The 11,193-nt window shown below is 43.3% G+C and overlaps 3 non-coding genes across 3 annotated transcripts; 2 read left to right on the top strand and 1 right to left on the bottom strand.

The window, feature by feature from the left end:
• Positions 1–1,988: 1,988 nt before the first annotated feature.
• TRNAD-GUC (transfer RNA aspartic acid (anticodon GUC)) lies at positions 1,989–2,060 on the top strand. The gene has a single exon. It is a non-coding gene; the product is annotated as a tRNA-Asp (tRNA).
• Positions 2,061–2,228: 168 nt separating this feature from the next.
• Positions 2,229–2,300, bottom strand: TRNAD-GUC (transfer RNA aspartic acid (anticodon GUC)). Its single transcript has one exon. It is a non-coding gene; the product is annotated as a tRNA-Asp (tRNA).
• Positions 2,301–2,666: 366 nt separating this feature from the next.
• TRNAW-CCA (transfer RNA tryptophan (anticodon CCA)) lies at positions 2,667–2,738 on the top strand. Its single transcript has one exon. It is a non-coding gene; the product is annotated as a tRNA-Trp (tRNA).
• The last annotated feature ends 8,455 nt before the right edge of the window (positions 2,739–11,193 follow it).

The raw sequence follows: 11,193 nt of genomic DNA, 5'->3' as shown, positions 1-11,193 counted from the left end.
CTAGTTTCTAGTACTTGTTCCACTTTTTGCTTACAGGTCTCTGTGACAAATCAACAGGGAAGATATTTGCTGTGTAACTGTGAGTCACAGCAGCATTGTATTAGACCATCCACCCCAAAACAGCACTTTTGTTTCTCTGACTCATACTTCAACATCCCCTACTGACCTCATTCTTATATAGCTACAGATAAGTCATCATCTAGGCACAGGATATGTTTGAAAGGACAGCTTCAGAATACATATAGGCTTCACTGAAGAAGCAAAAGTGGTCAAGATATTCATTTTCACCACAGTAGGATAGTTGGTTAACCTAACCCTATTTACCATCACCAGCTTCGATCAGAGCAAGTGTTTTTGGTAGATATTCTTGCTCTCACTACCAAACAGGGAGTGGGAAGAGGCTATGCAAAAGAATGAGTTTGCATATTGACTGGCACTTTTTTTTCAGGATTGTCCCTGTTGGAAGAAGACATACAAAATATGTAAGATGGATGATGAAGCTGACAATACCTATCCAGAAATGGGATTGGGGCAATGGATTGAGGCATGACCAAGGGCTGTCATCATGAAACTAGTTGCCATCCTGAGAAGACACACCAACATACAGTGTACTGAGCTATGTATGTACTGAAAATAGGATAAAACACAACAACAAAGAGGAGGTCTTTGTAAAAGTTTGAGGCAAAACCAGATGTGAGCAAAGACCAGCAGCTCAGGACAGCAGCAAGCACCACCTCTTAGACTGTTCTCAGCTCAGTTCCCTGATCACAGGGATCAAGGAAGAGACTGGGAAGTGACAGGTGGAAAAGTCTGAACTAGCCAAGCGCAATCAGTCCCACAAAATGCAGACAACCAATATCTGATCCAGCAGGAAGTCTCACGAGTTAAATCTAATCATCAGCATCTTTTGAATAAAGCTTGATCCTGCCTGACAAGTTTACACCAGCCTAGCAATGCTGCTTCTGATCCTGTTCCCTGAGGCTTAAAGCCTATCCATCACTAGATAGATAGTAGCCCTGCCAGTGCATCTCATGACACTACTCTGAAGTAATTCAATTATTATGAGACTTTAACTTATGTTTGTCACTTGTCAGGATAAAAGGTATGTTCTTGTTGCATCCATTGCATCCATCAGGAACACATTTATTTTCAAATGCTTTCAGGAGCTGGCCAGTTTGTTGAAATACTTCAGTCACAGGTCATTTATATTTAGATAATCTACATACTGATTGTTATTTGTTCCTCATCCATGATTGTCTGAAAACGCCACTCTGGGGTCCTCTTGTCCAGAGAAATATTCCTGGTATCAAAGATTGCTGAAAGGGAGCCTTGTTTGTTCCAGCTGACTTCTTATGCATGGAGTTAAAGCTTCATACAACAAGTGAATTACAAATAATTTCCTGTCACTGTGATACAGCCTGCAGCCGTGTTACCACTGACCAAACGAGTGCAAGACATACGGTCAGTGTGTGTCCTTCAGCCTTTTACTCTCCAGTCTCTGAGTAATTGGTTTCCATTTTCCCCTCTCCCATTTTAGGGAGGTGAGGAGCAGGTGCTGGAGTCCTCTCACCCCAGGACTGCTGACTCTGAAGCTTCTCAGGTTCCCGTAAAAAGAAACTGTCTGCATGAACCAGATGCAAAAACACAAATGTAAAGTTTATCTGGGCTGCTTTGCTTCTTCAGTGTCTCAAGCCTGATGGTTTTGTTACGCTGTTTTCACTAGTTTGCTCACAAGGTCCTTCAGTTATGGGGCGTAGGAGGAAACAAGCTACGGGTGGGAGGCTATCCACGCGTCCCCTCGTGCCAGCAAACTGGCTACAGCAGCACCCACAAACAACGGCCACTGCCTGCACAACGAGCTCCAGCACACAGCCCCTCGCGGCCCCGCCTTCTGCAGAGCGCTGCCCAGCGCGGCCTCGCTAAAGCGAGGCGAGAGACGCAGGGTGCCGCAGGGGCGGCGGCACCAGAGGCTACGCGTGTCTCGCGCGTCCTCGTTAGTATAGTGGTGAGTATCCCCGCCTGTCACGCGGGAGACCGGGGTTCGATTCCCCGACGGGGAGAAATAAGACTTTTGCTTTCAGCGGCTCTCTCAGTGCTATCAATGCCAGTGATCGCCGTTGGGCACAGCACAAAAACGGCGGCCAAAACACGAACGCCACTCGAAGCGCCGTTTTCTTGATCTTTCGAGTAGGTAACGCAGCCAGGCGGTAAGAAAACGCTTGCAGCCTCTCCCCGTCGGGGAATCGAACCCCGGTCTCCCGCGTGACAGGCGGGGATACTCACCACTATACTAACGAGGAACGCCTTGAGTTACTGCCTTCATGCCTATCCTTTATCTTTGTTGTTTAACTGCCTCGAAAGCAGTGGATTGCGGATGGAACAGGCAAAAGGACGTGGAAATTATGTGAGGGCCGTGGAGTGGGAGCGAGCAGCCAGGAGCCGTCGTATGGCGGCAGTTCCGCGGAGAACGAGCTTTACACCACCAAGGGAGCGAGAGGCCCTTGGTGCTGGCAGCCGGTGTGTGGGCGAGGGGCGTCAAGTGATCTGCGCGGGACGCGGGAAGCGAGCCCGTGGGGGAGGAAAGGAGATTTGAGGCGGTAAAGCGACGCGGTGGCGGACTGCTGTTGTAGGTGAGTTGTAAAGCTCTGGCCGACCGTTTGCCGTAGGACCTCGTGGCGCAACGGTAGCGCGTCTGACTCCAGATCAGAAGGCTGCGTGTTCGAATCACGTCGGGGTCATTGTGCTTTTGTTTCTGCTCCGTACTATTTGCCGCCTTCATTGCAGGGGAAAGGGCGGGACGGGCGCTGTTGTTTGTTTTTGGTTTGGAGGCGGGACTTCGGATTTCCTCGGGAAGCGACTCGAGTAGAACGAGGGGAAGGGAATGAAGCAGCGTGCGAGGCGTTCAGAAAAAGTAGGGAAATGAAGAAAAAAGTCGGAAAGATGCATTGGAATAACAGCAAAAGGAGTGAAAGGAGGGACAGGGAAGCAGGTGTTACAGGACGAGCCGAGAGACGCGGGGCAGGTGTGGTTTAGCTTTTAGGAACCGAAAAGGGCTAAGAAAACCCTAATTTCGAGGGAAATACTCACAAAGGTGTTGTTCTTTTTCGGCTGTGAAATAGTGGAATGTTCCCAGAGTGGCCATTTCCAGAGACAGAAAGGTCGAGAAAACACTTCGTTTTGTTCTAGTTTTGAGATAAGGAGGCAGAGAACCAATCGCTTTGTTATTTGGGTGGATTGGGAAGTCAGACACTTACTGAAATTTATTTAGGAAGGAAACAGAACAGTTTGTTAAAGTAAGTCCTGAACTTAAGAAACAGAGAAAAAAAAAAAGGCAGAGAAAAGATCCAAGTTTGTAAGAACTCATGGTGTTATAAACCATGGCAGGAAAATGAAGAGAATAGAGAAGGCTTAGAAAGCACACTCAATTGAATCAATTTTTTTATTATTATTATTATTATTATTATTATTATTATTATTATTGTTGTTGTTGTTTTAGACAAATAATCCTGTTTTTGCAGCCTGGTCTTTGTTTCATATGCCCTGAAAACCTTGGAAATACAGAGCCTGCAGTCTTTGCTCTGGCGCTTTGCCATCACTGCTGCTCTGATGCTCACAGCTGTTGTTTAGCCCCGATGTACCCTTTGTTGTAACTTAAGTTCAGAACTCATGCCATTGCTAGGTGGCACTGGGGAACAATTTGTTCCCTTCCTTGTCTTAGCAACTTCTTACACATTAGAAATGTGTTAGGTCTCGCTGTAGATGTCTATTCTCAACCAGTAGACTGTGTTTGCTGGGTCTTTCTTTACTTGTGTTGCCAGAATCAGACACAGTACTCAGCTGGCTCAGGCTGTACGGTACTGACAAGACAAGCAGGACAGCCACACGTGCTGTGCTGACTGCACTTCCCTTTCTGAGTTGGAACAGGCTGCCCAAGGAGTCACCATCCCTGGAGGTGTTTAAGGAAAGGGGACATGTAGTACTTAGAGTCATGGTTCAGTGGGCAATATTGGTGGTAGGTGGGTGATTGGACTGTATGATCTTAGAGGTCTTTTCCAACCATCGTGATTCTATGATTCTATTATGAGGTCAGCACTTTTTTTTCTTCCTTAACATGACACTGTTGACAAGGGTCAGCCTGTGTTTCACCGCGGCAAACAGCACTTCCTTTGCAGGGATGCACTGTCCCTGGAGGTGTTCAAGGCCACACTGGATGGGGCCCTGGGCAGCCTGGTCTAGTATGAAATGGGAGGTTGGTGGGCCTGCATGTGGCCCTTCATGATCCTTGAGGTCCTTTCCAACCCCAGCCATTTTGTCATTCTGTGATATTTTGCACTTGTCACTGTCTAACTTCTTTCTACTTTTCCAGATTGTTTCCTAGTTTCTTAGGATTAAACTTAAGTACCAATATATCCAATATATTTGCAGTCTCTGCTAGGTTCCTCTCATCTGCAAATCTACATGTTGTAGCCTATCATCCTAATTTCTAATGGAAAGATTGTGTAGAAGAGAATGAGTGAATTATTGACATTTTTTGCATAAAAATATTGATGGTTTTCTTGCAATAGATAGATAGATTTTTTTTCCTTGCAGAAATTAGTTAAATATTAACCATTTTTGAAGACACTATGGACCTACCACTCTTAACTACTGTAAGTTCTCCTGGCTTGCTTTTGATCATATTGCATGAAAGATACTGGTCAGAACATCTATATAGTCAGGATGTAAATAATGTATATATTTAGTGAACAGAAAGTGAGGTGGATTAAAAACTGCCTGGACAGCCAGGCCTAGAGGACAGTAGTCAGTGGTGCAGTGTCTGATTGGAGGACAGTAACAATCAGAGTACCCAAGCGGTCAGTACTGGGTCTGGTTTTGTATAGCTCCTTCATTAACAATCAGGATGATGGAGTATAATGCACCCTCAGTAAATTAATAAACTGTAAGTAACTACGAGGAATAGGTGATTCACTGTAAAGCTGTGTCCCCATCCAGAAGGACCTAGGCAGGCGGGGAGGGTGAGCTAGCAAGTCTCATTAAGTTCCACAAATGCAAACTCCTGCAATGGGGGAGGGACAGCCCATGCACCAGTACGTGCTGGGGGTCACCCAGTTGGAAAGCAACTCTGCAGAAAAGGACCTGGGGCTCCTGATGAACACCAAGTTGAATGTGAGCCCCTAAGCCACTGTTAGCCACTAAGAAGGATAACAGTATTTGTGTCAGCATTAGGCAAAGCAGTGCCAGCAAGTCAAGACGAGTGATCCTTCTGGATCCTTTTGCTCTGCTCAGTGTTGGTGAGGCCAACAACTGCTGTCCAGTTCTTGATCTTGACCACCAAGATGATGAAGGGACTAGAGTATCTCTCCTGTAAGAAGAGGCTGAGAGGGCTGGAGCTGTTCAGCTTAGAGAAGAGGAGGCTGAGAGGGAATCTTATCAATGTCTATAAATACCTGAGGGAGGGTGCAGAGAAGATGGATCCAGACTTGTTTCAGTGGTGCCCAGTGACAAGACAAGAGGCAGTGAGCAACGAACTGGAACAGTTCAGGAATGCTTCCTGAAGATCAGGAGGAACATCAGAGCTGTGCAAGTGATGGAGTACTGCCAAAGGCTGCCCAGAGAGGCTATGGAGTCTCCTGCTTGGAGATTTTCAAAAGAAACCTTATAGATGAGCCTGGGCAGCCTGCTCTGGGTGTCCAGGCTTGAGTGAGGGTTGGACCAGGTGGACCAAATATGCCCACCAACCTCAGCCATTCTTGAACTCTGTGGTTCTATGACATAACTATTCTTTCTACTCCATCTCTCAGGAGAACATCACAGAAGAAAACTGTCTTGAGATGATTTATTCTTGGTATACATTTTTAGTCTTCTTTTTGTCTTCTGAATGCATGAAATTATTTACTAACATTTTTCCCTGGGGATGAAAGAGGAGTTCATTTTAGATGAGCACTTTATTTGCCTTTTTTCTAGAATGCACCCTCATACAGAAGTAACATTTTCTGAAGACATCCACTAGAGATTTTGCAGATGCTTAGTTCTTCAGCACCGTGAGATGTATTCACCAACCTGAAAATATCTTCCTTACTTGATTATTTTGTGACTTGTTCTTTTCCTATCGTATCACGAGTTCTTTCTTTCGTTAGCAGTGTTAAAGCATAAATTGCTATCAAACTGAATCTGTTAAGTGGTAATTGAGAAACTGAGTTACAGAAGTATAGTCCACTACTCTGAAAAGAACTATGTAGGTTCTTAAACTTTCTAAGTTACGGAGAAGCCGTGCTGAAAATGAAGGTGAGGAAAACCAGGCTGGATGCATAGCCTGCTATATATTCCCATGCTCCTACAAAATTTCTTATGTCTTCACCTAAGTTCCTGTCAGAGCCAATGGATGTAAGAAGCAGTGACAATCTGCTTGCATTCCTGTGCTGCTGCCAAAGCAGGTGCGCTACTCCAAGCATTCCAGATTGTTGCCAGATGATACCTTCGGCTCGCAGTGAGTTCATCTAATGCCAACACCGAAGATCTATTAATAGGAGCAGATGCTGTCAGGGTGTGGTTTCATACTGTAGCTAACATGAGCGCAGGCTGTCACACAGTTGTCAGACTTGCATCCCTCTGACCATCCCTGCCTGCCTGTTTCCACCATTCCACTTGCATCACATCTTGCAATTGTACAGCAACAGCTGCTGGCTCAGCATGAGGGCCTGGCAGCACAGTACTGGAGCCAACACGAGGAAAGCGTCAGCAGTGTGAGGCCCAGGACAGAACAGAGAGCAGAATCGTCCTTTTCAACAAGCCGCAATTACCATGCAACAAAATAATTTCATTCAAAAGTAAATGAGAAAATTAAACGTTGCATTCAAACTTTGCAATGTCTGAGATTTTTTTAACTAATGTTTCTCCTTCTCAGTGTCCTATTGGTAAAATGGGGATAACAGTTCTCTTCAGTTGCGGAGAAGTATTGTGCAGCTTGCTCCATTAATTCTGATGCACCTGAGTATATTGGTATTTGCTTCTCAGCAGCATTTCTGCAGTATGTGTCCTTCTATGCTTCTGTCTCCTAACTTTTGAATACTGCAGTTTTTAACCTGACTGATCTCTTAATGCAGATCATTTTTTTCTTATGGAATTATTCCTTGTTAAATATAGACAGTAACTTAAATTCTTACAAGGTTAAAAAGCCTTGGAGTGGAAGTAATGTGGTATATACACATAGCTAATGTGTGGTAAGCAGAGCTTTTGCTTTATTTCTGTCCTTTTACAATAAAAACACACACCCATATTATTCCTGTTTGGAAAGTGCAGGACATTCTCACGTAAACTGTCCTTCTTCCTTCAGCTCTGTCTGCATACTTCAGCAGGATCTGACAGTTCTGTTTCCAGTCTGCATTGATATAGGCCCCCATCTATCATAATGACAGTGATATAAAATTATTAATCAGCTGTACCATTGTACACGTTTCTTTCCCTGCCTGGGTACAGTCACACAGACTTCCCACAGAGCTGGCCATCCCTGTGCTCAGACTGAAGGCAGCCACTGGCCTGTTTGCCCCATCAGGCAACCTGTAGCATTCCCCAGCTCCGTGAGTGTGGAGTAGCAATGAGTGATTCTAGGAAGTACACTTATACTATGCCATAATGATCGAGGAACTGCTTATTTTATTTGTATGAATGCTTTCCAGTTTCTATTGCCTAAGAGGAAGTGCTGTTTTTGTTGTCAAACTCACCATAAACCAAGACTGAATTAACATCTCATATAGGTTTTTTTACATTATTTAGATAATAAAATTTCCTTATTGACTCGGTCTGAACAAGGGCATGTCTGTAGCACTTCCTTAAATGTCTCTGCCATGAATGGATTTACAGTTCTCACAATTTTATTATGTATTATGAGGCAAATATTCTACACAAATGCAAATTCTACACGTGTTTTTCATTATGGATTAAATGTCATCCAGAAACTCTGCTGAGTTTAGGATAATTTTTTGATCACACAGATAGAGATAATATCTTTTTTTTTTAGCGTCCTACAAGATGAACGACATATCTTGTTTTTATTGGTGGCATTAGAGGTTGAGAATCATAAACCTGGGGGACCTCTAAGCTAGAAATCCAAGATAATTTAGAAGGCATTAGGTCTTTACATATCAAAGATGACTTTATGACTGAAAATCTCTTCTGACGCTCAGGAAAGCTAACAAATTCCAGACATTTGGGAGGGTTCTACGAAGAAAGGATTTTTGGCTTCTACTTTTAGCATATTTCACATTTTTAGGCAAGCTTACGGCTGCTTTTCAACCACTGAAGATCACTATAGTCTCATTCCATTTTCACTTTTTTTCCTAAACTTGCTTTTTGTCACTGTTCATACTGACAAGAGATAAAATGTGACTGCCTGTTTTTCAGGTAGGTGTGGATATTCTGGTCTTTGAAAGCCAGAACTTGCTGTTAGCAGTAAATACGTAAATACTAGAACACTTCTCAGAAGGCATGGCTAAACAACAAGTTTGTATTCAATACTCAAAATGCAAATAATCTAATAGGTATATGTACCACTTTGGTTGTTTCTCTTTTTTCTGAAACGACACTAGAAAGCTCTTTTGGGCTTGTCTGTAATTAAGTTGTTCCCTTTGGCTGCTGTGTTATGTTACAGCATGGATGCTTTGTTTCCCTCAAACAAAACAAATGGTAGAGGTGCAGATCCTTAGCTGTATCAAGGTCTGACTACAGTGATAGCTGCAGGTTTGCAGGTTCCAGTACTAATCGTTATGTATGTTCACATTTTGGATCTCTTCCTTATTTCTTCTCCTACTTTTACCTCATCAGGAGAACTCCTGTTGCTCCCAGGGAGAAACAATGAAAAGTGTAGGGCCAAGGGATAAGTGACAGGTTTGTGACAAGGTTTTGCCTTCACAGAGCAGTCTACCACTCTGAAAAAGGGTGATACAAAGTGTCGTAATGATGCTCTTTTAACTTTGTCCACTGTGGAAACAGCTGAAGGTAAGGCAATAAAAGCCCAGGGTCTGTGTGATGTAAAAATGTAACCGAAAAAATCATTAATGAAAGATGATACATATTTATGTGGTTGAGGAAATAGCTTGCAAAATATAAATGAAATGTAAATACCATCTGTAAGGTCCCTTTCAGACTGTGGTTCCACAATCACTCTTCTGGATTTTGAAGTTAACCAAAACACATGATCCTGAGTTTCTGCTGTCTTTATGTTTCTGTATTAGCTTTGCCTGACAGTAGAAAGAGAAATTACAGATCCAACATAACAGTGAGCCCACCCATTTTTAATGAACAATCCCAAATCCAGAATGTAGCTTTGCACTGATTCTCTACCTCGTACCATAGTGCTGTTGCATTTTTTAAATGCTACACCTTGTACATTAAAACCAGACAACATCAATGTAATTTGATTAAAAGGTGCAAACTGACTTCAAACTCAACATTTTCCATCCTTCCACTGCTAAGGGTCACTCACAAGAAAATCCAACACCAGCTGTATTGGATTTACTGAACTGTGTATGGAGTTGCAAATGGCTGCACTATGCCACTAAGAAGCAGCCAGAGCAAACAAGCTTCTGGCCTTGAGGATAATATCATTTCTTGTCTGCGGGGATGTTAAATGATATCTGCACTGGTTTTCTATTGATCCAAAAGTAATACATGCTGTTTTATTTCCATGGAAACTGTAAGGTACGAAATGTACAACACAACTTGGTAGAGCAAATTCTCAGCTACAAAACACTATTTTTTCAGCATACTCATCCCCACTAGCTATACCTTTTGCCAGCAATGACCAAAAGCCTCAATATTATACTGTTAATATTTTCACCAGCAGAAGTGACCCAGTATTACTGTTGTCACTGCTGAAATGCACCACCTACTGCCTCTCTGTGCTGCAATTGCTGCAGGTTTCACTATTGACTTTGATTAAAGTTTCCCAGACCAGTTTCCCTTGATGCTGTTTTAAAACACTGTGACTTTGTATGAATGGTGTTTTTACTTTTCATGTTAGTGCAATATCTAAAGAACCTCATCACTTCTACATTTCTGATGCACGTTGTTTCAATCTGCAACAGGTTTCAGATCTTATTTATATGAATAAGATGCAAATTCTGAAAGTGAAAGAAGCATCTGCTTTCCAAGACACCTACAAGGGCTGCTCCTAAAGTAATGCCTCCTATTTAGTTCTCTTGGCCTATGACATCAGAGGTGGATGTCACTGTCAGAGCAAGGGAGCTTGACCCATCCTACCAATATTCCATTACATTTTGTTGCCATGTGACTGATGGTAGCAAAGGGACTGTCTGACGAAATAGCATCTGACACGGAAGTGCATATGAAGCAAAGGTATGGAACTGAATTCCTCAGTGTGAAAAAAAATTGGAGCCCACTGACATTCATTGATGCGTGCTGAGAGTTTATGGAGAGAACAGTGAACGTGAGCACAGTGAGGTGGAGAGTTGTGCATTTCAGCATTGGAAACAGCAGATCATCTCTGTTGGTAAAGGTTTTAAAATGAGTGCGCTATGCAGGCTCTTGTTCACTGCTGGTGAAAGGCATAGCAAGTGGTGGTGGCTATGCTGAAAAATAGAGTTTCATAGGTGAGAATTTGTTCTATCAAATAGTGCTTTGTACTCTTTGCATCTGTTGTCATTCCCATGGGAATAAATAATTTTTTGAGTGATTTACTCCATACAAAAAAAGAACAAAATATTTCACATATTGGTTACAATGAACAGCAGATGGTAGCCACCACATATCATCAGTTTTGCTGCAAAGTAAACTAAATTCTGCAAGCTCAGCTACTGCCTTGCATTAACTGCTTTGTTACACTGCACCAATTCATCAGCGGGAAGCACCAATCTTAGTGTGGGCAGACCACTTGAAATTCTCTCCTACAGAAACAGCCCTCAGCACAACCACAGCTGACACTGCAGCGACGGCCAGGCAAACCGGAGCGACAGGGACGGAGCAAACCAAACCGGAGGGCAATCTCCTCCGCTACGGCGTGAAACTCCTTCAGGAGTTGGACTCAATGATCCTTTCAGCTCGGGGCGATTCTGGAACTCTAAGAAAGAGTGGGCACAAACACCGACGATCCTGTTTCACACCTGGGATGGATGGATGAATTTACATAGCCACTCAATTATTTCCATCTCCGATATTTCAAACACGCAGGGTACATAA

This window comes from Tympanuchus pallidicinctus, unplaced genomic scaffold, assembly GCF_026119805.1.
Source record: "Tympanuchus pallidicinctus isolate F22 unplaced genomic scaffold, pur_lepc_1.0 scaffold8, whole genome shotgun sequence".
Taxonomy (NCBI): domain Eukaryota; kingdom Metazoa; phylum Chordata; class Aves; order Galliformes; family Phasianidae; genus Tympanuchus; species Tympanuchus pallidicinctus.
The sequence above is the reverse complement of the archived record's forward strand: the minus strand, read 5'-3'. Positions and strand labels throughout refer to the sequence as shown.